This window comes from Martes martes (genome assembly GCF_963455335.1).
Source record: "Martes martes genome assembly, chromosome: 15".
Taxonomy (NCBI): Eukaryota; Metazoa; Chordata; class Mammalia; order Carnivora; family Mustelidae; genus Martes; species Martes martes.
In genome coordinates, this window is record NC_137903.1 from 50375219 (window position 1) to 50398508 (window position 23290).

General features: G+C 43.7%; 1 protein-coding gene and 1 pseudogene across 2 annotated transcripts in view; one reads left to right on the forward strand and one right to left on the reverse strand.

Annotated features, from left to right (window-relative positions):
• Positions 1-23290, reverse strand: part of RGSL1 (regulator of G protein signaling like 1) — a gene marked incomplete at both ends in the record, with an annotated part of 150851 nt that overhangs the window by 100215 nt on the left and 27346 nt on the right.
• LOC308355778 (alpha-enolase-like) lies at positions 14280-15575 on the forward strand (annotated as a pseudogene). The gene has a single exon. The product of its transcript is annotated as an alpha-enolase-like (transcript).

The window sequence follows — 23290 nt, forward strand, 5'->3', positions numbered from 1 at the left end:
TATATCGGTTCTGCTTACAGCAGAACTAATTAGCATATTGGGGTTATATTTCCTTCTCCGTGGATCCATTAATGTATTCATTATCTCTTGCTGTGTAACAGTTTAACACAACTTAATTCTGTGACGTAAAACAACATGCATTTGGGGGACTGGGTGACTCAGTTGGTTAAGCGTCCGCCTTTGGCTTAGGTCATGATCCCAGAGTGCTGGGACCCAGCCCTGTGTAGGGCTCCCTGCTCAGCGGGGAGCCTGCTTCTCCCTTTCCTCCCTGCTTGTGCTCTCTCGCTATCTCTGTAGCTATCTCTGTGTGTGTCTCTCTCTCAAATAAATAAATAAAATCTTAAAAAACAACAACAACATGCATTTATCTCACCTTCTGTGGGTCAGGATGCAGACAGAGCTTTGTCAGTCCTCTGCTCCCAGTCTCAAAAGGTATAGTCATGATGTTGACCAGGTTGCACTTCATGCTGAAGCTGAGTCCTCTTCCAAGCTCATGGGGTTGTAGCAGAATTCAGTTCTTTGTAGCAGTAGGATTGGAGTCCCACTTTACTTGCTAGCTATCACTTCTCATTCACTAGACTGACAAAAATTAGCTTGACAACTGTCTGACAATGTGAAACAAACAGAATAATGAATGTATTGCTAATAAGAATATAAGTTGATACAATCACTTTGGGAAAAAATTTGATATTATATGGCATAATATAGAAAGTTGAAGATCTACATCCATACTTGTATATGGTATACAGTAACCCATCCACACAAGGATCATATGCAGGAATGTCCACAGCAGCCCGTCCATAGCTGGCAGAGAGAAGGAGGAATAATAAAAATGTCCCTCAAGGGGCGCCTGGTGGCTCAGTGGGTTAAGCCTCTGCCTTTGGCTCAGGTCATGATCTCAGGGTCCTGGGATCAAGCCCCACATCGGGCTCTCTGCTCAGCAGGGAGCCTGCTTCCTCCTCTCTCTCTGCCTGCCTCTCTGCCTACTTGTGATCTCTCTCTGTCTCTGTCAAATAAATAAAATAAAAAAATCTTTTAAAAAAATCCCTCAATATTAAAATATATAGATGATCTTGTATGATATTCATAAAATAAAATATGGTAGAGAAGTAAGAATGAAAAATACAGCTACATTCAACAACATCGTGATAATTTTATGTGTTGACTGAACCCAGGGTTGCCCAGATTAAACCTTATTTCCGGGTGTATCTGTGAGATTAACATTTGAATCAGTGGATTTAGTAAAGTGGATTGGCCATCCCAGTGTGGATGGGCCTCATCTAATCCTTTGGGGCCTGAACAGAAAAAAAGGCAGAGAAAGATGGAATTCATCCCTTTTTCTTCCAGCTTTTCTGCTGGTCTGGGACATAGATCTTCTTCTGGGCTTACACTGGGTTTATATCATCAGCTTCCTTGGTCTCAGGTCTGTAGACTCGGACTGGAATTACACTACAGTGTCTCCAGCTTGGAGACAGCAGATGGTGGATTTCTGTGTCTTTGTAATCATACGAACCATTTCCTCGTGATCAATCTCCTTTATATATATCTTCTGTGGGTTCTGCTTCTCTGGGGAACTCTGACTGATACCAACATGGAACCTCAAAAATATATTTAGATGAAAAAAGAATGTCACAAAATAATATATACTGTGTGGTTCCACATATATAAAAAGGTCAAAACTACACAAAATTAAACAATGTGAACACATACATAGAACCATAAACAAAATTCAGGAAAGTGGTTACCTCTCAGAGAGGGGAGAATAGGATAGATTTGAGAGGGACACAGGCATGGAAAATAACAACGTTTTTCAGTTCTTATAGTTGGTGGGGACCACAGGAGTGTTGCTTATATCCCAAATCTATAGAGTTTATATGTATTCTAATAATGTTATTTTGTATCTACTTAGTGTTAATTTTTTTTTTTTACACAAATAAGAATTTTAGGTAGAAGCACTGTGTGGATAAGTGCGACTTGATGTCTATTCAGTCTGCTTTATGGGCAGAAGGTAGGAAGACAGCTGTTTGCAATGGGCCTCTCCAAATGCCAAAATGAGATTTTCTCTAGGACATCAACACTTACATGTATCATTCTACTACTGGCTGTTTTTCACTCAGTCATAATGATGCTTGAGACAGAACTATTTTGTTATATATATAGAAGCATTTTGTGATATAGATAGTACTGATACATTTAATATTATATTCTTTATCTAGTCCCCTAGTGATGGATGTGTTGGTCTAGCTGATTTACTTTTTAACAAACAATGCTGAGTAAGTATTTTTCTTTAGAGGAGATAACCAGAACTAGCATTTCTGAGTCACAGAACTATTACCTTCTCAAAATTTCATAACTAATGATATATGACCCTTCAAAGTGGTAGTACCAATTTTCACTCACCCCTACAATATATTAATCAAGTTCTCTGGACATTGTATCCCTACTTATACTGCCCTTGTCCAAGCATGACCAATTTTGCTTTGTTGCCACATCCCTTAACTGGGTTCCAATCCTCATCTATTCCTATCCACACTGCAGCCAGAGTGAGCTTTGGGAATAGAGAGCTAATGATATCATTGGCTAATTTAAATTCTCTAGTAGCATCCATGGCTTTGTGGATAAAATCCATGACCTTAGATTAACCCATGAAGGTGTCTCTCACTTTGGCCTGGCCTCATTTCCGGTCCCTTCCTACGTGTATCATTGTCTTTAGGCATATCAGAAGCTTCAAGTCTGCAATGGACTTCCTATTCCACATTCTTTCTCTGTTTGGGAAACTCCTCCTTTCTCCTTCAAAGCTCAGCTTGAGTATTGTCTCCTCTCAACAAGGAATGATACACATATTTCTAGTTACACTTATACACATGCACTTATACTCATCTGTATAGTCACACGGTTTTACCACTCTTTATTTACTAGGAAGCATTTGCAGTTGGAGACCATGTCCTGTTTTCTTTTTCTCTTAAGAATCTAGCCCCATGCCTGGAGGTGCTCAGTGAGTGTTTGATGAATGAATATACGAGTGAAGTATCACATGAACACATGATCTCTACCATAAAATGCTTTATAATCTAGTTATAAAGACAGAACAGATACATACAAATGATGCAAGGCTACTAATGCTAAGAGCTAAATGCCAAATAAGTGAAACAAAAGACCAGACCTATTTAATTAGAGGAAAGAGCTCACCCCAGCTGTAGAAGTCAGGGCAAATATGATCATTCCCAGTGAACAACTGGATAGGCTAACATATGTGAGTTCAAATTTTATCTTCGACTCCTTTGTCCTCGGATCTATGGGTGTGGGGGACTTGGCATAACTGTAACACAAATACTTTCTCTCAGGGGCAATATTCCCTGTACTGAGAGCACACAGTATAAACCAAGGGCAGAGTGTAATCCCAGCCAAGAGCTTGGTAATGTCGCACAGAGCTCATATTCAAAGAACTTTTGTCTTTCAGCAATTGAGGTTCGTTAGTGAGGGGTAGACTAGATGGCCTCAAACCAGGCTCTGCATGTGTGGCTTTCAGAACTCACAGATTTCATGCCTAAAGTCCTGATACAATAATTGGAAAATTCACGTTCCATTAGAGGGACATAAATGAAAACTTCTCTCCTCTTACTCCTTACTGTATGAAAGAAGAAGTATCATCTGAAAGGATGAAAGGAATGGGCATATCCTGTTGATTTAGGGGTTTGTGACTAAAAATAGGCGGAATGTAAGTCAAGAGCTTCTGTTTGACTGAATGTGGCAGGAGCAAGGAGTTCCCCATATTGAGCCAGATACACCACTGATGGGGCAGACTCCTGGGATGGGGAAGGAGCAGGTGCCGACTTACGAACTGATGTTTTATAATCTACAAACAAGACCTCCACCAGAAGCAGCCCTCCTGGTACTGTAGTGGATTCTTGGCTACTCATTGACTCACCCCTAGGGACAGGGTCTGGTGGGCACAGGCCAATAGTATGGTATGCAACTTGGCTGTTCATAATAATTATCTCAGAAGAGTCTTTAAAAATACAGAGCACTAAATTCTCACCCTGACCCTAATGAATAAAGTCCCTCTGGGTAGGAGCCTAGGAATCTGAATTTTGAGTTATACCCAACCAACCCGCCACCACCCAACTATTGGTGATTCCAATGCAGGCCATCTTTCCTGAGGCTTGGAAACCATTGCACTAGACTAGAAAACACCATCCGCATCATTAGGCCATGCATGGGCACCATCTTCCCGCCCTAACTAACCCACAGATTCACCCAGGAGTATGGGGTGACATCTTTATAAAAACAGAACCCATAATGTTTATCAAGAGATGCAGGCATGCAGGAGGAGGAGGAGAGGAGGCAGAGGTGGGAGGAGGCTAAATGAGGGATGGACAGGCAGGTAAAGGGAAGGGAAGGTGGAGGAGAGAAAGAGAGATGGAGGAAACTGAGAGAGAACATGGGGAACTCAACAGAAATGAAAGAAAGGTTGAAAGCAGCCCAGACCCTGAGAAGACAGAGACAAAGAAAAGGGGACTCAAGGGAGCCAGAGATTGTGCTTTCTTTCCCAAGGGTGGGAAAGAAGTAAAAAACCCTCCTTGTCCTGGCTCCAGGAGACCTTATCAGGTAGTGATTAAGAAAATGAGGAATCTGATTGGTGTTTGACACCTAGTTTGGCCATTTGCTAGGTGGATGCTTTAAGACAAGGTACTCATTTTCTCTAAGATTCATTCTTCTCATAGGTAAATGTGAAATTATGGGGCATCCATGAAATACAGTATTTTAAAGCAGGTTATAAATATAAAGTATTTTAAGTTGGCAATCTTAGGGCTGGATGAGATCATAGAGCCTATTTCTTCCAAATCTCTGAAGATTCACAAAGGAAGGAAGGAACTGAAGCACAGAAAGTGATTCACAGGATGTCACATGGTTAGTGGATTAGTTCGTAACAAAGTCTACGCTGAGATATTTAGTCACAAGTTGACTGTCACTAAGAAGTACAAGGGAAGTCCAGCTCAACATGAGGCAAAGAATATGGGGGTGAAGGCTGTGACCCCCTTTTTCATCTAGTCCCTCCACTGATGGGGCCTGTGACACCAGAGAGACACAAACACTTGGAAACAAGAATGTATCTGTTTTTATCCAGCACCACCCAAGGACAAAGACTATTGGGAGAAAATAAGTATTACAGAAGTACAGTCTTTTTGGGAAAGGAAAAAATTTATCAAGCTTTTCTTTCTTTCTTTCTTTTTTTTTTTTAAAGATTTTATTTATTTATTTGACATAGAGAGAGAGCGTACAAGCAGGGGGAGTGTCAGTCAGAGGGAGAGGGAGAAGCAGGCTCTCCACTGAGCAAGAAGTCTGATGAGATGTGGGGCTTGATCCCAGGACTCTGGGATCATGACCTGAGCTGAAGGCAGACACTTAACTGACTGAGCCTCCCAGGCACTCCTGTCAAGCTTTTCTTTTACCTGCCAGTTCATTTAGTTTATCTACGTTCAGTTGAGGTTCTGAGTTAAATTATCCAGAGCCACTTTGATCCTAGAGTGAGGGGTTGGGGGACAGGGAGCATGGATGGGTGGTGGGGAACAGGAGAGTACCTCATTGGCAGACACTGGTATTTCCATCATTGGAAAGACAGATCCTCTAATGTTAATTAATAAATTGGCCTTCTGGTTTACATATTAGTGTCACTCAGTCTTTTAGAACATAAACAGGCTGATAAAATTGAGTTTCTGGATCTGTAATGCTGATTTACTCTGGTTTCCTATGAACCCCAAGTCCTGCCCCACCCCACTTTCTGCCACCCCAGCTACAGCTGTCTAATGCTGCCCAGATCCCATATTTGCATTTAAAGGAGACACCTCAGAAGCACCAATGCCTTAATTTGATTCATTTCAATTCAATGTATTTGTATTAACTACATATAATCAGCCAGACACTGTGCTAAAAGCTGATGTTACAAGGATGAATAAGACAGGACACCTGCCCTCAAGGAACTCAAAAGCAGTACCTGGACATTCAGAGTGGCCCATAGGCCACCAATGTCAGCAACACTTGGGAGCTTGTTAAAAATGCAGACTCCTAGGCCCCAAATCAGACCTATCGAATCTGAATCTCTAGGTGATTTTTATGTGTATTAAGTTTGAGAAGCACTGATTTAGTAGAAAAGGCCCAACTGACGCCATTTTGAGTTAAATTTTATGTTGAATAAACCAAGTATGGTGGGAACATAGAGGAGCGCATAGTTAACTCTGATGGAAAGGCAGACATTTGCACTGCAATTTAAATTCAACAGGCCAACAACTTGGGGTTAGGGAGCAGATGAGAGAAGGTGGGAGCATTCAGGTGTGGAAAATAGCATGAACAAAGTTATGAATGTGTATGGTGTCTGGGGCAGGGGTGAGGGTGGGGGTAGGCCATATTACAGGGCCAGACTAGGACAGACAGGAACAAAAGTCTTTTAACAGCTTTTTGATCTCACCGTGGGATGGATGGCACCATCCATGCGTAGATGCTGTACCCTCTTTTGACTTGGGTGGGGAGTCTCTTCCTACCCTTGTTACCAGCCCTCCACGCCAGGGGCTGATCAGTGTGTGGACAGGGAGAGGCCTCTTCTCAACCTCTAGCCCTCAGTGACCCCTCAGGGATGAGGGGCTGATGTTTGCAGTCAGCAAAGGATGCCGAATCTCAGATCTCATGCCAGGCCACCTGGTCCCTGGCAGCGACTCTGCAGAATGACCTTGGGAGGCAGTGGATGCACAGATTCCCACAGATTCCCATGGACTCCTATGAATTCCTGGCAGCCCAAATGGCCTTTAGGGAGAGGGCTTCCCTCTTACTAAGGTTGTAAGGGAAGCTGACTATGGAGAAAGTTGAGAAGGTAATGACAAAGGTGGGTAAGGGATGGAACCAGGGTCTGGAGGCTGGGTTATTGTCCTGGACTGGCCTCTAGAGCATGAAGAAAGGCCTCAGCTATAAAATGAAGATGTACATATGATTTCCAGGGAGCCCCAACAGGCTGTGATATGATACTTTCCAGTTTTAGAAAGGGCGGCCATTTTCCCCATTTTTTAAACTACTTAGATCCTCTTGGAATTCACTGCCCAGTGACAAAATAAAATATTCTTCTTGGGGACACACAGTCTCCACCAAACACAAGGGCACCCAGGTTAGATTGTCCATCAGGGTTATATTTAGGGAAAAAATAAAAATATATTAATTAATCATGAAATATATATTAAATATCTACTATGTGTTTTGTCTGGTAGCCAAATTGGGCACCAAAGGGGCAGAAGCTTAGGTTCTGGCCAAAAATTTCTCAGATATTTTTAGAGAACTATGGCACACTTTAGTAAGGAAGAAAGCTGTAAATAATTCTACAATGAAGTGTTTTATTAATGATAATTGTTAACATTTCACAGTGCTAAACACTTTATAGGAATTACCTCATTTATTCACGTAAATATATGAGGTAATAAATCACTTAGGATGTTTGGGATGTAGCCAGTAGAAAACCCTGATTCCGCTGACTTAAACATTAAGAAATGTATTCTCTCACTTAATAAGAACTTCACAGGTAGACTATTCCCAGAGCTGGTTAGTACAGTGGCCGAGTAAAGTCATCAAGGACTCAGATTCTCTCTAGTTTTTCTCTCTGCCTTTCTCATTGGTATTGTTCACAGATTAACAACCATATTGTTTCAAGCTGCTGCCACACTTCCCAATGGCACATCTTTACAGAACGTCCAGAGGCAGAGAAGAGAGCTTTTTTTCTTCATTAAGTATATAAAGCCTGGAGATATATGTCTATAGAGATATCTATATAGATGTAAATATATACATAAAGGATTTATTTATGATGGGGACATTTCCCCAACAGGACCTGGATTTCATGTCCACACCTAAACCCAACACCAGCAAGGGAATCACCACTGGGCTCAACGGGCTTCACTCTCTGCTGCTGGGGCGCGCACACACACACACACACACACACAAATTTGGGGGAGGATGTTTCTTTAGGATAAAAGAAGAGGCAGGGGGCTATTAAGAAGGCAAACAAATAGCTGTTTCCATTTTACAGTTGAAGGAACAGAAGTTTTGAGATTTAAGTAATTGGTTCAAGGTCATTCAATTTTACACAGTAGAACTGGAATTAAAAATGGAGCCCATGGCCATAGCAACTTCTTGCTAGACATGTCTCCAAAGGCAAGGGAAACAAAAGCAAAAATGAAATATTGGGACTTGATCAAGATAAAAAGCTTTTTCACAGCAAAGGAAAAAGTCGGCAAAACCCAAAGACAACCGACAGAATGGGGAAGGTATTTGCAAATGACATATCAGATAAAGGGCTAGTATCCAGAATATATAAAGAACTTATCACACTCAACACCCAAAGAACAAATAATCCAGCCAAGAAATGGGCAGAAGACATAAACAGACATTTCTGTGAAGAAGACATACAGTTGGCCAACAGACACATGAAAAAATGTTCAACATCACTTGGCATCAGGGAAATACAACTCAAAAGCACAATGAGATACCACTTCATGGTTAGAATGGCTAAAATTAGCAACTCAGGAAACAACAAATGTTGGCGAGGACATGGAGAAAGGGGAAATTTCTTATACTGTTGGTGGGAATGCAAGACGGTGCAGCCAGTCTGGAAAACAGTACGGAGGTTCCTCAAAAAGTTGAAAACAGAGCTACCCTATGATCTAGCAATTGTATTATTAGGTATTTACCGCAAAGATAGAAATGTATTGATCCCAAGGGGTACCCGCACCCCAATATTTATAGCAGCAATGTCCACAGTAGCCAAACTATGTAAAGAGCCCAGATGTTCACCAACAGAGGAATTGGTAAAGAAGATGGGGTATATAAACAGAATGGAATAGTACTCAGCCATCCAAAAACATGAAATCTTGCCCCTTGCCACAATGCGGATGGGACTAGAGGGTATTATGCTAAGCAAAATAAGTCAACCAAAGAAAGACAATTATCATATGATCTCATTCATATGCGGAATTTAGGAAACAAAACAGAGGAGCATGGAGGAAGGGAGGGAAAAATAAAACAAGATGTAATCAGAGAGGGAGACAAACCATGAGACACTCTTAACCATAGGAAACAAACTAAGGGTCCTGGAGGGGAGAGGAGGAGGGCATGAGGTAACAGGGTGATGGACTTTAAGGAGGGCACATGATATAATGAGCACTGGGTGTTATATACAACATTTGAATCACTGTAAGCTACCTCTGAAACTAATTTTGAAAAGTAAATGTGAAAAAAAATGAAATGAGGAAAAAAAAACCAAGAAAATGAAGGCAGAGATAGAGCTGATGTTTCTACAAGCCAAGGAGCACTGAAGACTGCCGGTGAAGCACCAGAGACCAGGGAGAAGGCACAGAACAGACCCCTCGTCACAGCCTCAGAAGGAACAACCCTGCTGACACCTAGAACTCAGAATCTTCACCTGCAGAACTGTGAGACAATACATTTCTGTTGAAACCACTCAGTTTGTGGTACTTTGTTATGTCACCTCTAGCAACTGCTACAGTCTCCTTGGGCAGGGGGCTATAAATCTGAGGGTGAGCCCACTTCTGCTAGGGTTGCTTTTTCCTTTGGGAGTCTCGTGTGATTCGCTGGACACACCATGAGTTTCACTAGGCTGGTGCTAACTCCATTTGACATTAATTTCTTGGCTTGAGATTCTTGGACACCCCCCCACTTGAATAGTGTGAATTCAGAGAGGGTGCAGATTCTCACGTGGGCCTTGTTTTCTTCCCTGGGCTCGTACCAGAGAACAGCTTCCTTACTTCCTGAGCTGGTGGGAAGAATTTGTTGAGTCTCTCTTACACTGACAGGACCACTTCCAAATCCATCCTTTATGTAGAAATCTGTGTTTTAGTTTTGCCAATGTCTGAGCCCAAGCACATACCTCCTGTACCCCTACTGTCACGAAAACCCCAGCTAGCAGAGCCACAGAATCAACTCACGATCTTGTCCTCTAGCTCTGAGCTACAGTGTATATTTTATCACCTGGGGATTGGGGGGGCTTCTTCTTTAGATCTTGGATAAAAAAAATAATGATCTTGTTCTGCTACATCTTATTTATTTTATCCCCCATGTCTTTTCCTGTGAAAGTGGGAGGGGGATTAGATCAGCCTATTATGTTGTCAAAAACAGAAGTCCTTGGAGTAGTTATTAAAGAGAAGTTCATCTTTTAAAGGGAGCAAAGGTGTTGAGTTGTTGGGGCAGTTCACACATCTAGGTGGGTGCTTTGCTTTCTTTTGAGGGTATGGTGTTGCTGGTCCAGCCAAGCTACTGTATGCATGGGGCTGGAAGAGGGTGTTCCACAGTCTAGAAATAGCCTCCCTGGGGGGGTTGAGGTTGCTCCCACAGGAGGGTCCCTAATGTAACTCTCTTTCGTCCCACATCTATTCCTGTCAGGAGCTTTACAATACTCATGAGAAATCAGAGAACATAGCTGGATGGCAACTGAGTCTCAAACCACCTGAAAAGGATTTTGATTTCTCCTTTCATTGGGAGGCTAGACATAAGGGAGCCAATTATGGAAAATCCCAACTACTTAAATCAGGGTTACAGCCATCAGAAATATCCCACTAAACCCATAATCTGTGTTAATGATCATAACTAAGAGGACCTGCCCATTCTCATTAACATTATCTCCATCATGAGCTTAAGAGACTCAAGCCCATGAAGAAGTCCAATTTCTCATGTGAGGGAAGGAGGAGAGGGTCCTTTACTTTAAGGCCTCCTGAGACCCTGTTCCCCTGGAGTGTTCCTAGCAATCCCATCTGCATCTACTAGATGTGGCGCTGCAAGGCTTCAGCCAGCAAGTCAGCCAGCCCAGGATGCTGGCCAGCTTTCAGAATGACCCTAAAAACTATGAAGTACTCCATGCAATATGAAAGCTCTCATTTCTTACAATGGGGAATTCAAGCACGTTTCCTCTCTTGGAGGCATATTCAGGACCCAGACTTGATTTTTTAAGTGTTGCAACACAAGGCTATTCTGATGTATCTTGGGCCAGCTAACTAGCTGGCTGGCGGAAGCATCACAGAGTCAAATCTTAGCAGATGGGATTGCTAAGAGGAAGAGCATCAGAATTACTTATCTCCTTTGAATAGCCATAAGAGCGGATGGTTTGGTTTTATGAACATCAGACATGAGAAGATCTAGCCCTTTTCCCTGGTCTTCTGACTACAGAGATGTAAAAAAAAAAAAAAAAGAAAAAAAAAGAAAATCACACATAAATGGTTTCATGCTCTCTGGACAGAAGTAATGTCAGTCACTTCTCAAATGAAAATAGAACTGGCTCCAGCCCCAGTCTACCAGATTGTCAGGAAATGGATCCTTCGTCATCGACCACATCCACCACTATCTCCCTCCTTCTGCAAGAACCCCATGACTAAGGCAGTCGCGTAGTCTGTCCAACAGCCTTTCTCATTCTTGCTGTTGATACAGCAACAATGTCCCTGCGTTTCCAGCTCGGGAGGGGCGCTGAAGCTCTATGTTTCCGGTGATTTAGCCTCAGTAAGGTAGTGGCTGCCACAGTCTAGTCTCCATTCAAGCCAGCAGAGGCCTTGGAACGAGGGCCCCTCTGAGTAATAGTCACTCGGTAAGGCCTCAGATGCCAGTGCTTGTTACCTGGGCCCCAGGACCCTCTCTCTCCCATTCAATCCCGGCGGACCCCTGGTGCCCCCTCTGAGGCCCTACTCAGAAGAAGTGATTGAATTTACTCCCAGTCCCTGGGATTTTCTCCAGGATCAGGCAGCTGTTCACTTTTAACTTCCTGAAAGCCCCAAAGCCCATTCTGACTTCTTCTGCTTCAAGAGTTTGAGCACCACGAGGAAAGGCCTGCGTTTTCAGGACAAAGAGAGAGCCATCCACTCTCCCAAGGAGGAGGATCCAAACTTTAGGAACACAAAATTCTATTTGCCATCCTGGCAGTGTAGTTAGGACAATATCTTTTATTCCTTCTGGATGAGTTTCTACCTCTTTTTCCAGGACAGAAAGGGGAACTATTACTGCTCCAGGGACACATACACAGCACACAATGAAAAGTCCCGCCAGGTCTTCCTGAGGCACAGAAACAGAAAATTCAAGTTGAGTTTTTAATGGCTCACTCTTGTAGCAGCAAAGGGTATCCCGTGACTTTGAGATCTGACCCACTGGTCCTTAGCACTTAATAATGTTTATGCAAATGAATTAATTTTCAGTGACAATAACATCTAATTTTGTCTGCCATCAAATTGCCCGGGAAATTGGAATAAAAATGGGTTTTAGAAACAATTTTAGGCATGATTATTGCTAAAATGTATTAAAACACATTTGCTACCTTTGATAAGATATGATGAATATATTTTACTTTTTTATCTTCTTATAGCTTGGTTAGTTATTTTGTTCAGTCATCATATAGGAATGAATGCAGGGTAGGATATGGAGGGAGCACTGTGAGTATCTACACTGAGACCCAAATTGTTACACGCTTTTGAGTTTTATTCTGCTTGTCACAGTTTTTTCCTCTTGTCAGGCCATCAGCTTGTTTTTTTTTTTTTTTTAATTTTATTTATTTATTTGAGAGAGATTACAAGTAGGCAGAGAGGCAGGCAGAGAGAGAGGGAGAAGCAGGCTCCCCGCTGAGCAGAGACCCCGATGTGGGGCTCGATCCCAGGACCCTGAGATCATGACCTGGGCCAAAGGCAGAGGCTCAACACACTGAGCCACCCAGGCGCCCCCATCAGCTTGGTTTTTATCTGCTGTCATATATGTGAATTTTCTTCTTCAGTTGCTATGCTGCTTCTAATCTATGACCTAGGCAATGAATCAGTAAGATAAACTAACATTGCATATATAGAGACAGTAAATTGGTTTTGAATGAGTTTTTTTAATGCATAATTGTCACTGTTCAAACCGTAGAACATTAACTGAAATTAAAATTTTAGGGGTGCTTCTTTTCTCTTGGACATTCCCTATATTCTAAATACTTGACTTTCCTATATATGATCTTTCAAAGGTGAGTTAAGTGTAATGACAGGTCTACTCTCAGAGATTCCACTAGTTAACATCTAATTCCATGCATAAAATTGTGGATTTGGGAACCCTCTCCTTTTTCCTTCTGTGTGCCCTCCCATTCCTGCCTCATACTGCTCTGTCCCCTTCTTTCCAAGCATTCATGCTGGCAGCACATGGTGATAAAATAAAATTGGCATTGAACTTGGACCACCGCACTGAATCCTAATTTTTCTTACTTGGGAAGTCACATTGCTTCTCTGAACCTCAATCATCTAATTAAAGGGAGTGACAATTCTTCTTACATATTTGGGTGTTGTGAAAATTTAAAGTGATAATGCTTGGGAAAGCATTGTCTAAAAATGTTATTATCCCAATGTAACATTTTTTTTTTAAAGATTTTATGTATTTATCTACAGAGAGAGATCACAAGTATGCAGAGAAGCAGGCAGGCAGAGGGAGAGGGGAAAGCAGGCTCCCTGCTGAGCAGAGAGCCCGATGTGGAATTCGATCCCAGGACACTGAGATCATGACCTGAGCTGAAGGCAGAGGCTTAACCCACTGAGCCACCCAGGCACCACCAATGTAACATTCTTACATGTCCTTGTTGCTAACAATTATTGAGGTATTCTGTGACAGACAATGAGTTAGGCTTTATTGCTTTTGTGGGTTTGCGGTTTTTTTTTAAGATTTTATTTTTATTTATTTATTTGAGAGAAAGAGAGTGAGCATGAGAAGGGGAGGGGCAGCAAGAGAGACAAAATTTTAAGCAGGTTCCATGTCCAGTGTTGAACCCATTGAGGGGCTCAATCCCACGACCCTGAGATCACGACTTGAGCTGAAATCAAGAGTCTGACACTTAACCGACTGAGCCACCCAGGCACCTCTAGACTTTATAGTTTTTTTTTTTTATCATTTAATATTCACAAAAATATCTGAAATTATGCTAATAATAATGCTAACTATTGTCCTCACTTTGAGAATGAGGAAACTAATGTTGAGAAAGGCTAACTAGTTAGGGGCAGCTAAGTGCCTCAGTTGGTTAAGTGTTGGATCTCAGAGACTCAGGTCCTGATCTCAGGGTCATGAACTCAAGTCCTACTTTGGGCTCCATGCTGGGTGTAGAGTCTACTTAAAAAAATAAATAGATAGACGGTACTTGGAGCGGCCAGACCTTCTGGCTTAACAATTGTCCTCGGTGCCTGTAGCATCTTTTGCTTCTTTCCCGGGCTGTGCTATCTGGCGGCCAGAAAGTCACCATGTCTATTCTCAAGATCCACGCCAGAGAGATCTTCGACTCTCATGGGAATCCCACTGTTGAGGTTGACCTCTACACTTCCAAAGGTCTCTTCAGAGCTGCTGTGCCCAGTGGTGCGTCCACTGGTATCTACGAGGCCCTCGAGCTCCGGAACAATGACAAGACCCGCTACCTGGGGAAAGGTGTCTCAAAGGCTGTTGAGTACATCAATAAAACTATTGCTCCTGCCCTGATTAGCAAGACACTGAATGTCGTGGAGCAAGAGAAGATTGACAGACTGATGATCAAGATGGACGGAACAGAAAATAAATCTAAATTTGGTGCAAACGCCATTCTGGGTGTGTTCCTGGCTGTCTGCAAGGCGGGGGCCGTTGAGAAGGGGGTGCCTCTGTACCGTCACATTGCCGACTTGGCGGGCCGAAGTCATCCTGCGGGTTCTGGCTTTCAACGTCATCAACGGTGGCTCTCACGCCAGCAATAAGCTGGCCATGCAGGAGTTCATGATCCTGCCCGTGGGTGTGGCTGGCTTCGGGGAGGCCATGCGCATCGGGGCCAAGGTCTACCACAACCTGAAGAATGTTATCAAGGAGAAATACAGGAAGGAGCCACCAACGTGGGGGATGAAGGCAGGTTTGCACCTAACATCTGGAGAACAAAGCAGCTCTGGAGCTGCTGAAGAACGCCGTCGGGAAAGCCGGCTACACCAACAAGGTGGTCATCGGCATGGACGTAGCTGCCTCGGAGTTCTTCTGGTCAGGCAAGTATGACCTGGACTTGAAGTCCCCCGATGACCCCAGCAGGTACATCACGCCCGACGAGCTGGCCAACTTGTACAGGTCCTTCACCAAGGATTACCGAGTGGTGTCCATTGAAGACCCCTTTGACCAGGATGACCAGGAAGCTTGGCAGAAGTGCGCTGCCAGCACGGGCATCCAGGGGGTGGGGGACGATCTCATTGTGACCAGCCCGAAGTGGATTTCCAAGGCCGGGGGCGAGAAATCGTGAAACTGCCTCCTGCTGAATATGAACCAAATTGGCTCCGTGACCGAGTCTCTCCAGGCGTGCAAGCTGGCCCAGTCCAATGGCTGGGGTGTCACGGTGTTGCATCGCTCTGGGGAGACTGAGGATACTTTCATCGCTGACCTGGTGGTGGGACTTTGCACTGGGCAGATCAAGATGGGGACACCTTGCTGATCTGAGCTCTTGGCCAAGTACAACCAGATCCTCAGAATTGAAGAGGAACTGGGTAGCAGGCTAAGTTCCCGGCAGAAACTTCCGAAACCCCCTCGCCAAGTAAGCTCCAGGTGGTGCACCCCAGGTCCTGCGGTCCTGAGTCGGCTCATTAGACCTCTGCTCCCCCCTTTGCCCCCAGCCAAGACTGGCCGGGGCCTCTGCTAGTTAACTGCCCGCTCCCCTCCCTGTGCTGTTCTCGCTGCTTCCTTAGAACTGCTGCAGAAGCCTGAAATGACCGTCTGGAACCCTGCTGGAAACCCTAGCTCTGCAGTCCTGAGGTTGGCCCAAATCATTGTTTTCTCACCTCACTTCCCACCCAGCGTCTGGAGCCAACTCTGTCTACATGATAATCTCTAGGTGTCCACAGGGGAGATCCCCAGTGGTTCTGTGAGCAGAATAAAAAGGCCTCAGTGACCCATAGGGAAAATAAATAAATAAATAAATAAAGGCTAACTAATTATCATGAGTCCACATAGCTAATAAATGCGAGTCTGGGTTGGAGCTCCAGACCCCAGATCTGGGTCTTCAGACAACGGCAGAATTCAGGTATTTGGGCTCATGGAGATCAGGGAAAGAGAAGAGGCAGCTTAGAAGAGATTCTGGAAGCCCTTCATATCACACGCTGGTGTGTGGCTGTCTCTCCACCTCCCTCTACAGGCACAGAGGCTGCCCTGGCTCCTGGTTCTAATGGCTAGCCTTCAAAGTTCCACTTGAAGAATAATTCAAACTCCCTTCCAGATGGAGGGGTCAGACTGACCGGCCATGCTGATTTCCTGTGGCTGCTCATATGTAGTCAGCTTTGCAACTTCTCCATGGTGCAGTGGGGTAAGCCGGGCTCTCCCACTCGTAGAAACATATCTGGTGTCCCAATCATCCCAGCCAGCAGTTGATGATCTAAAAGAAAGCTACAGTTTAAGATGGTTAGAGAGTCCAAAGTCCCCTATTTACATTTTATTTGCCTGCTCATTCCCTTACAGCTATGCACCTGCCCAATCTCTCTATGTAAAAAGCCCAGGATCCAAAGGGATATTGACTCAGAACCTAATAATCTTTAAAAAAAAATTCAGAAATGACTGCAATCTCCTGTTTGAGCTTTCCTTATAACCTGTACCATGTGAACAAAATAGGATTGCCAAAGAGAACACTATAAACTGAGGCATAGAGGGGTTTATCTAGGTGGAACCATCATGTTCCAGCCTGACACTCTGCTTCTCCCCTATTTTCCTCCATTTACTCATTTATTGACTGGATAGAACTTAAAAACTAATGGCAGTAATAAATATTCTTCTTATCAGCAAATGCTGGTGACAACTAATGCTTACAATTAGCACCATCTCTATTTGACAGATAAAGTAATCAAGGTTCAGGGACTTGCCAAATGTCCTGAAGGCAGGAGGTGAAAGATTGGAATTCAAACCCAGGTTCAGGTAGAGCCAAAGACTGGTGGTTGCTCCTGGGCCACAGTGCCTCTTAGACCCCTCCTCACCACTCATTCCCCTGTGTCCTGGGACAGCACCAACCGTATCTGGTCAGAACCTCAAGACCGTATGTGACAAGATGAATGGCCCTGACTCTAAAATAACCAGCGAGGTCACTCCTTCCTCACTCTGATTCATGGAAATGGGAAAGATGCCATTAAGGCATACACACCACTGCCTCAGAAACGCAAAACAGCTGCTAACAGGGCCAGCCTAGACAGCAGTCCCTGGCTTTCTGCAAAAAACAGTCTTTTTTTAAGCCAACATCAAATGTGCTTATTCAGAGGACCCCTTCTCCCCATCCCTCCTTAAATCCCTAAAGTGCATTTCTATTTTCTATTAATTTATTTATATATTTTTATTAATTATATTTATTCATTTATTTTCTATTTCTTTATCCCCAGAATTTTATTCCCAGGATTGTCCCAGCCTAGGGAAGAAACTAAAGGTTGGAGTGAGCATAAAAACATGTGCTTCTCATTAGATTGTCTGGAACATGAGTTGTAACCTGCCCAACTTCAACACTTGGAATAGAAACACAGCATGCAGTTGAAAATACAATTAATGCTATATTCCCACCAGATCTCTGACTGCTCAAGATCTCTGGCTCCCTACTGACTCATCAGACCCAAAATAAATGCCACCCTCTGGCATTCAAGGTCTTCTGTCAGCTGTATCTCCAGGTCCTCCTCTTCAAGCCTCCTGTTTGGAGGCCCCCAAAACTCCCTGGCTTGGCAGACAGGCTGCCCCTTCCCTCAACATCTCTCCATCTTGGTTCCTCACCTTGTGCCTGAAACACCCTCTCACCTCTATGCACCTCCTCCAACTCCATCATTTCTTTCAAAGCTCAAAAGAAAAGTCTCCAAGAAGCCCTTCCTCACCAGCCCCTATGCCTATATGTCTTTTTATTAGTACCCAGTCAATGAACCATTTCCTGAGCACTTCCCATGGGTCATCAAGCCCTTTTCTGACCAACATGCACTGAGCCCTTTCTATGTGCCAGGCATTGTGCCAAATTCTCTACATGTCACCCTATTGCTCTGCTCCCTGTTACAGAAAACCTTCTCAAAGAAGTTGTTTATACTCATGTCTCAACTCCTGTCCTCTCACGCTCTTTTGAACCAACTTCAAACAGACTCTTGTCCCCACCTCTGCGCTGAAATTGCTCTTTTCAAGGTCACTAATGATTTCTATGCTTCTAAATCCAATGGCCAATTTCCAGTGTTCTTCTTCATTGATGTCTCAGCAGTATTTGTACAAGAATCTGACTATATTGTCTCATCTCATAATGAATGAGTTTTAAGAGAAGTTAGATAATATTCAAAAAAATCTTCATTTTTGACTTTATGAAATAAAGGTGGGATAAATACATATTCACATACACATAAGATCACTATAACTGTGTCAACTACAATTGTACTCTGACATAAGTACAGCTACTCAAATAACTGGTATTGCTGTTAGCAATATATTTATTTTTCCCTATAAATGTTAACTTGGATAGAATTCTAAACAAAACAAAGTACAATGTTCTTTTGATTTAAATGATTAAATATTACATGTTTGGTAAGTTATACTGAGGCTATTTTATAAAGTAGACATAGAGTCTAGACTCAAATAATTTAATTACATTTTTTTTCACTAAAGTGAACGCTTGACAGTAAAAGTTGTGTGGGATCTGGGGCACAACTCATGAGCAGAGATGGTGACCGGCTTTATTCTGAACTATCTTTTCAAGGTTGTTTGTATAGCAAACAGATTTCAAACACAGAACTAGTGTCCCCCTCAGAGCAAAGGGTAGGCACACTTACTGCACAAAAGATTCAAGTTTCCTCAGCCTGGGGTTCTGCTCCTGTCATGCAACTGTATCTCTGTCATTTCCTGTCATTTCATGTATCTCTGGCCCTTCCACACTGCCCTGGGGAACGGAGACTCAGGGAACTAGGGAAGGAAGAGGCAAATAACTCTGTCGACCGTGATTATCGTAATAAAGGTCTTTATCTATGACCCCAGAGGCTCCTGTCTTCTGCCAGCATCCATGAGGCTGTGGTAGGCTGACTTCCTGGCTTGTAAATCAGGTAAAATTCAGACCCTTCAGAGTTCTTGACAGTCGTTCCACGGACACTTACTAGAAGTATATCCTTACACCCAAATCTATATTTTAGTCTTGATCTCTCGCTGAACTCCAGGCATTTCTAATTAATTGCCCTCACTACCTGAATATCAAACAGTCATCTCAAACTTAAAGTATCCCAGATAAACTCCTTATCTTTTCCCCCAAATCCTTTTTCTCCTGAAGTGTTTGCCAATACACACACACAAATGCAAATTCGTCTTTCTAGTTTTTCTAGTTTTTTCGACTGAAAATCCTGGCATCATTTTTGGGGCCTTTCTTGCTCTTATATTACTCATCTAATGGCTCTCTCAATCTTTTTGACACTACCTTCAAAAAAAAACATGCAAAAATCTGACCACTTCTCACCATCTTCACCCCTCCTCCTGGTTGTCAGCACTGCCGGCCTCCATGTGGATAACTGCCATAGTCTTAACCAGTCTCTCCCCAAATATCCAGGTGACCCCCCCAGCTTACCACTCAGGTCTCTGCTCGAATGCCAGCACTATCACATTGGCCTTCAAACATGATCCCACTGAAAACAGCCATCTCTCACAGGCCTGGCATGTCCTATTCCTTTGCCCCATTTCATTTTTCTTTCCAGCCTTTACCAGCATCTGATACATAGATGCTCATTTTTTATTGTCTTTCTCCTTCCACTAATTTCTTTCCCATTTCCCTCTATTCCATTGGAATGCTACTGTCAGTCTTTTCAGGGTGTGTCTTTTATTTATTTATTTATTTTTTAAAGATTATTTATTTATTTATTTGACAGAGAGAAAGAAGTCACAAGTAGGCAGAGAGGCAGGCAGAGAGAGAGGGGGAAGCAGGCTCCTCGCTGAGCAGAGAGCCTGATGCGGGGCTAGATCCCAGGACCCTGGGATCCTGACCTTAGCGGAAGGAAGACAGAGGCTTAACCCACTGAGCCACCCAGGCGCCCCAGGGTGTGTCTCTCATTAAAGGTGTTCCTGTTCTTTAGCAGCTCCCAGACTGCGGGTACTGGGCTGTGTTCACCCTTTGACTCCCACAGCTCCTAACACAGTTGCGGTTACAGCGTAGACTCTAGTTGGTTGAATCAGCCCAACTATCCAGGTGCAAGCTGGAAGCAATTTATCCTTTCCTACCGTGGTCCCCTAAAACTTGCTCTGTGGAATGAATTTTCTTTGCTCCTGGGCCAAAATCTCGGTCACTCAGAAAACAAAACAAAACAAAACAAAACAAAACAAAACAAAACAAACAAAAAAAATTACAAGCGTTCAGTCTGGTACAGTCATCAAATAATCTAGCCCAATTCATGTGCATTATCTAAACTCTGAACTTTTGTCCAGTTTAAATCTCATCTTCTAGCTTGGGCTGCTCTGGGCTGAGAAGTTCCCAGAGGTGGTGGGGATGGCTGAGATGGTGTGTGGTCAGCTTCGCTCTCTTCCTCGCTTAATCTCTGTCCACTCTCTAGCTACCCTTCCTGATCTGTCCCAGGTTGGCTCAGAGAAAAGGAGATTGGGGAAAGGCATGTGGTCTTATGAGGCTGATCTATTTGCCCATGCCCTCTTCATGGCCTTCTTTCTAGAGATACCTCTGGTGCTTCCTCAGAGATTGTGCACTGAGGCTACCCCAATGCTGGCTATGCCTTGCCTTCACATGACCACCTGTGACTCCCCCTTTCAACCCCTTAGGTCCCTTCACCCCTCCAGGCAGCCTTCTATGGAAAGATCCCTTGAAGAAGCCCAGTCCCGCTGACTTCCATGGGGTTTATACGCAGACTTTGGACACAACCGTCATTGCCCTTCTGTCAGTGGGGATGCACCCCACTCCCTCTGTGCCACCTCTCAGCACTCTGTACCAGGTAGGAACAACCCCATGCAAGCTTCTTGCCGCTGGACTCCCAGGTGGGAGTCAGACTCAGCCCTCCATCCCTCCAGGTAACACAGTCCTACTCTCCTCACAGCACCTCCTGGAGTCCTTGTCCCATGGCTTGACATAAGGGGAGTGGACCTTCCTCCCTCCCACTAGCCAGTGAGGATGGTTCAGAAAATGCACAGGACACTGACAAGTCTCTGCAAAGAAATCCCCACTTTCCAATCTTTTGTCAACATCAACTTATTAGATGAGCTAGAGCTGGGTGGTAAGCAAAAGCCAGCAGCAGCATGACCCCAGGGTTTCCTGCAAAAGTCTGGCATAACAGCTCCAGCACCTCCACTTGGGTGAGAGGTGGCACAGAGGGAGTGGGGTGCATGCCCACTGTCATTCCTTTTGGAATGACAATAGGATTTCCCACCAACAGTTTTATTACTAGCCTTTGAAACTCAGGACAAAAGGATGAGTTACAGGTAAGACCCTGTTTTTTTTTTTTTTTTTTTTTTTTTTTTTTTTTAAATATTTTATTTATTTATTCGACAGACAGAGATCACAAGCAGGCAGAGAGGCAGGAGGAAGCAGGCTCCCTGCTGAGCAGAGAGCCCGATGCGGGATTCGATCCCAGGACCCTGGGATCATGACCTGAGCTGAAAGCAGAGGCTTTAACCCACTGAGCCACCCAGGTTCCCAAGACCCTGTTTTAACATTTGTTGAATTGAATACCACAAATGGAACATGATAAGATACATCTCCAAATGAGGTCTACTACTCTTGAGACAAATCCAAAGTCCATCTCTGCTAATCTGATGGATTGGATCATCTGATGGATTCTTAAGTTCCTTTCTGGGGAAGTCTTCAACCAGAAGCCTGGAGAAGCAGTGAAGGAACAGTCTTCGATAGGAGAGTTTTTTTGGTGGTGTGGCTGTGATGGACACTTGGAAAAGATGACCATGCCAGCTGAGAGTTTGTAATGGGACAGAAACAGTGTGGATAGTCAGTCTAGGACTGGTTCTATTCAGGACACTGGGACCCTTTTATGATAGGAGAAAACTGCCTCTGCTGAGGACTGCCTGTGGCAATCCTAAATGTCCTTATTTAAACATTAGAATTGACCTGAAGCTCCCCTCTCCTTTTTTTTTTTTGCCCCCAAACTCCATATCCCAGTAGAAATTCCTGGGGATATGCTTCTCACCAGCTTAGGGACTGGAATAAAAGAGAAAAACAGAAATAAGCATGAGGGACATTATTCAAGCACATACAATGATCCACATGTTTGCCTATTATAAAACAAGTCATCTAATCTTTGCAATTATTCTGAGGAGTAAATAGAACTAGCCCCTGGGGAAACTGAGGCTCGAATCGATTAAGAGATTTTCCTCATGAACACAAAGATGGATGAAACAGAATAGGTACAACTTGCTATAACCAAAACATTCCCTGGATTTTCCTGCCAGTTCTCACTGTGTGCTCTACCTGAAAGACCACTGCTCACCCCTACATTTCCAGATCCTACCATTCTTAAAGGGCAGCTTCTATCTACCTTCCTGCATATAGCAGTCTTGGTTCCCTCCAAGGTGGAAGCAATCGCTTCTTCCTCGATCTGATGGAAATTTGTATCTCTTTTGTGACATGCCAGTCTTCGCACCCTCCCAACCCCACATAGAATGTGGCCATTTGTGTGCCCCTTATTTCCACAACGTGGAATCCTTGAAGGCAGTGACAGTGCCTCATCCACCTTGATATTACCCAAAGCATGTAATAAAAGCATTAGAGCATATTTCTTGCTCATAGATGGTATTCAACACACGTTTGTTGAATGAACAACAGAGAGGCATTGCGAAAAATGAAATCTCAGGTATACTGATTTCTCAGAGCACCTTGTTTGCAGCTCAAATGAACAAGATCTAAAGGTCCGCTGTCATCAAAAGCAAACGCTGGCCCATCTCCAGAGGGCATCTACCCCATCCTGGCTTCTGCTTCAAAGTTTCCCCTAAGTCCCAGTCGCAGCCTCTTGATCTTTCCCTGTTTGCTCATTAAAGTTAATTTGGGACATGAAAAGATCTAGGACTGAATATTTCATTAAGGTCAGGTCTTCTTAATGCACCAACTGCAGACAAAATGTAAACATAGCACAGAGGTCGCCAGTACGAGGCCAGTGCCCGTAGTACCTGCTTAAAGCCCAAACCCTCTGTTCATGGACTCACATCTTCAGTCAGCTTTGGGAATGCTAATACCAAGAGAAATAGATCTTGTCTCTCCGTCAGTCTTCAAGGAGCTCCGAGGTTCTCCTTCAGGAAAGGGGAAAGGCAATTAGGAAACAGCAGTTTGTATGAA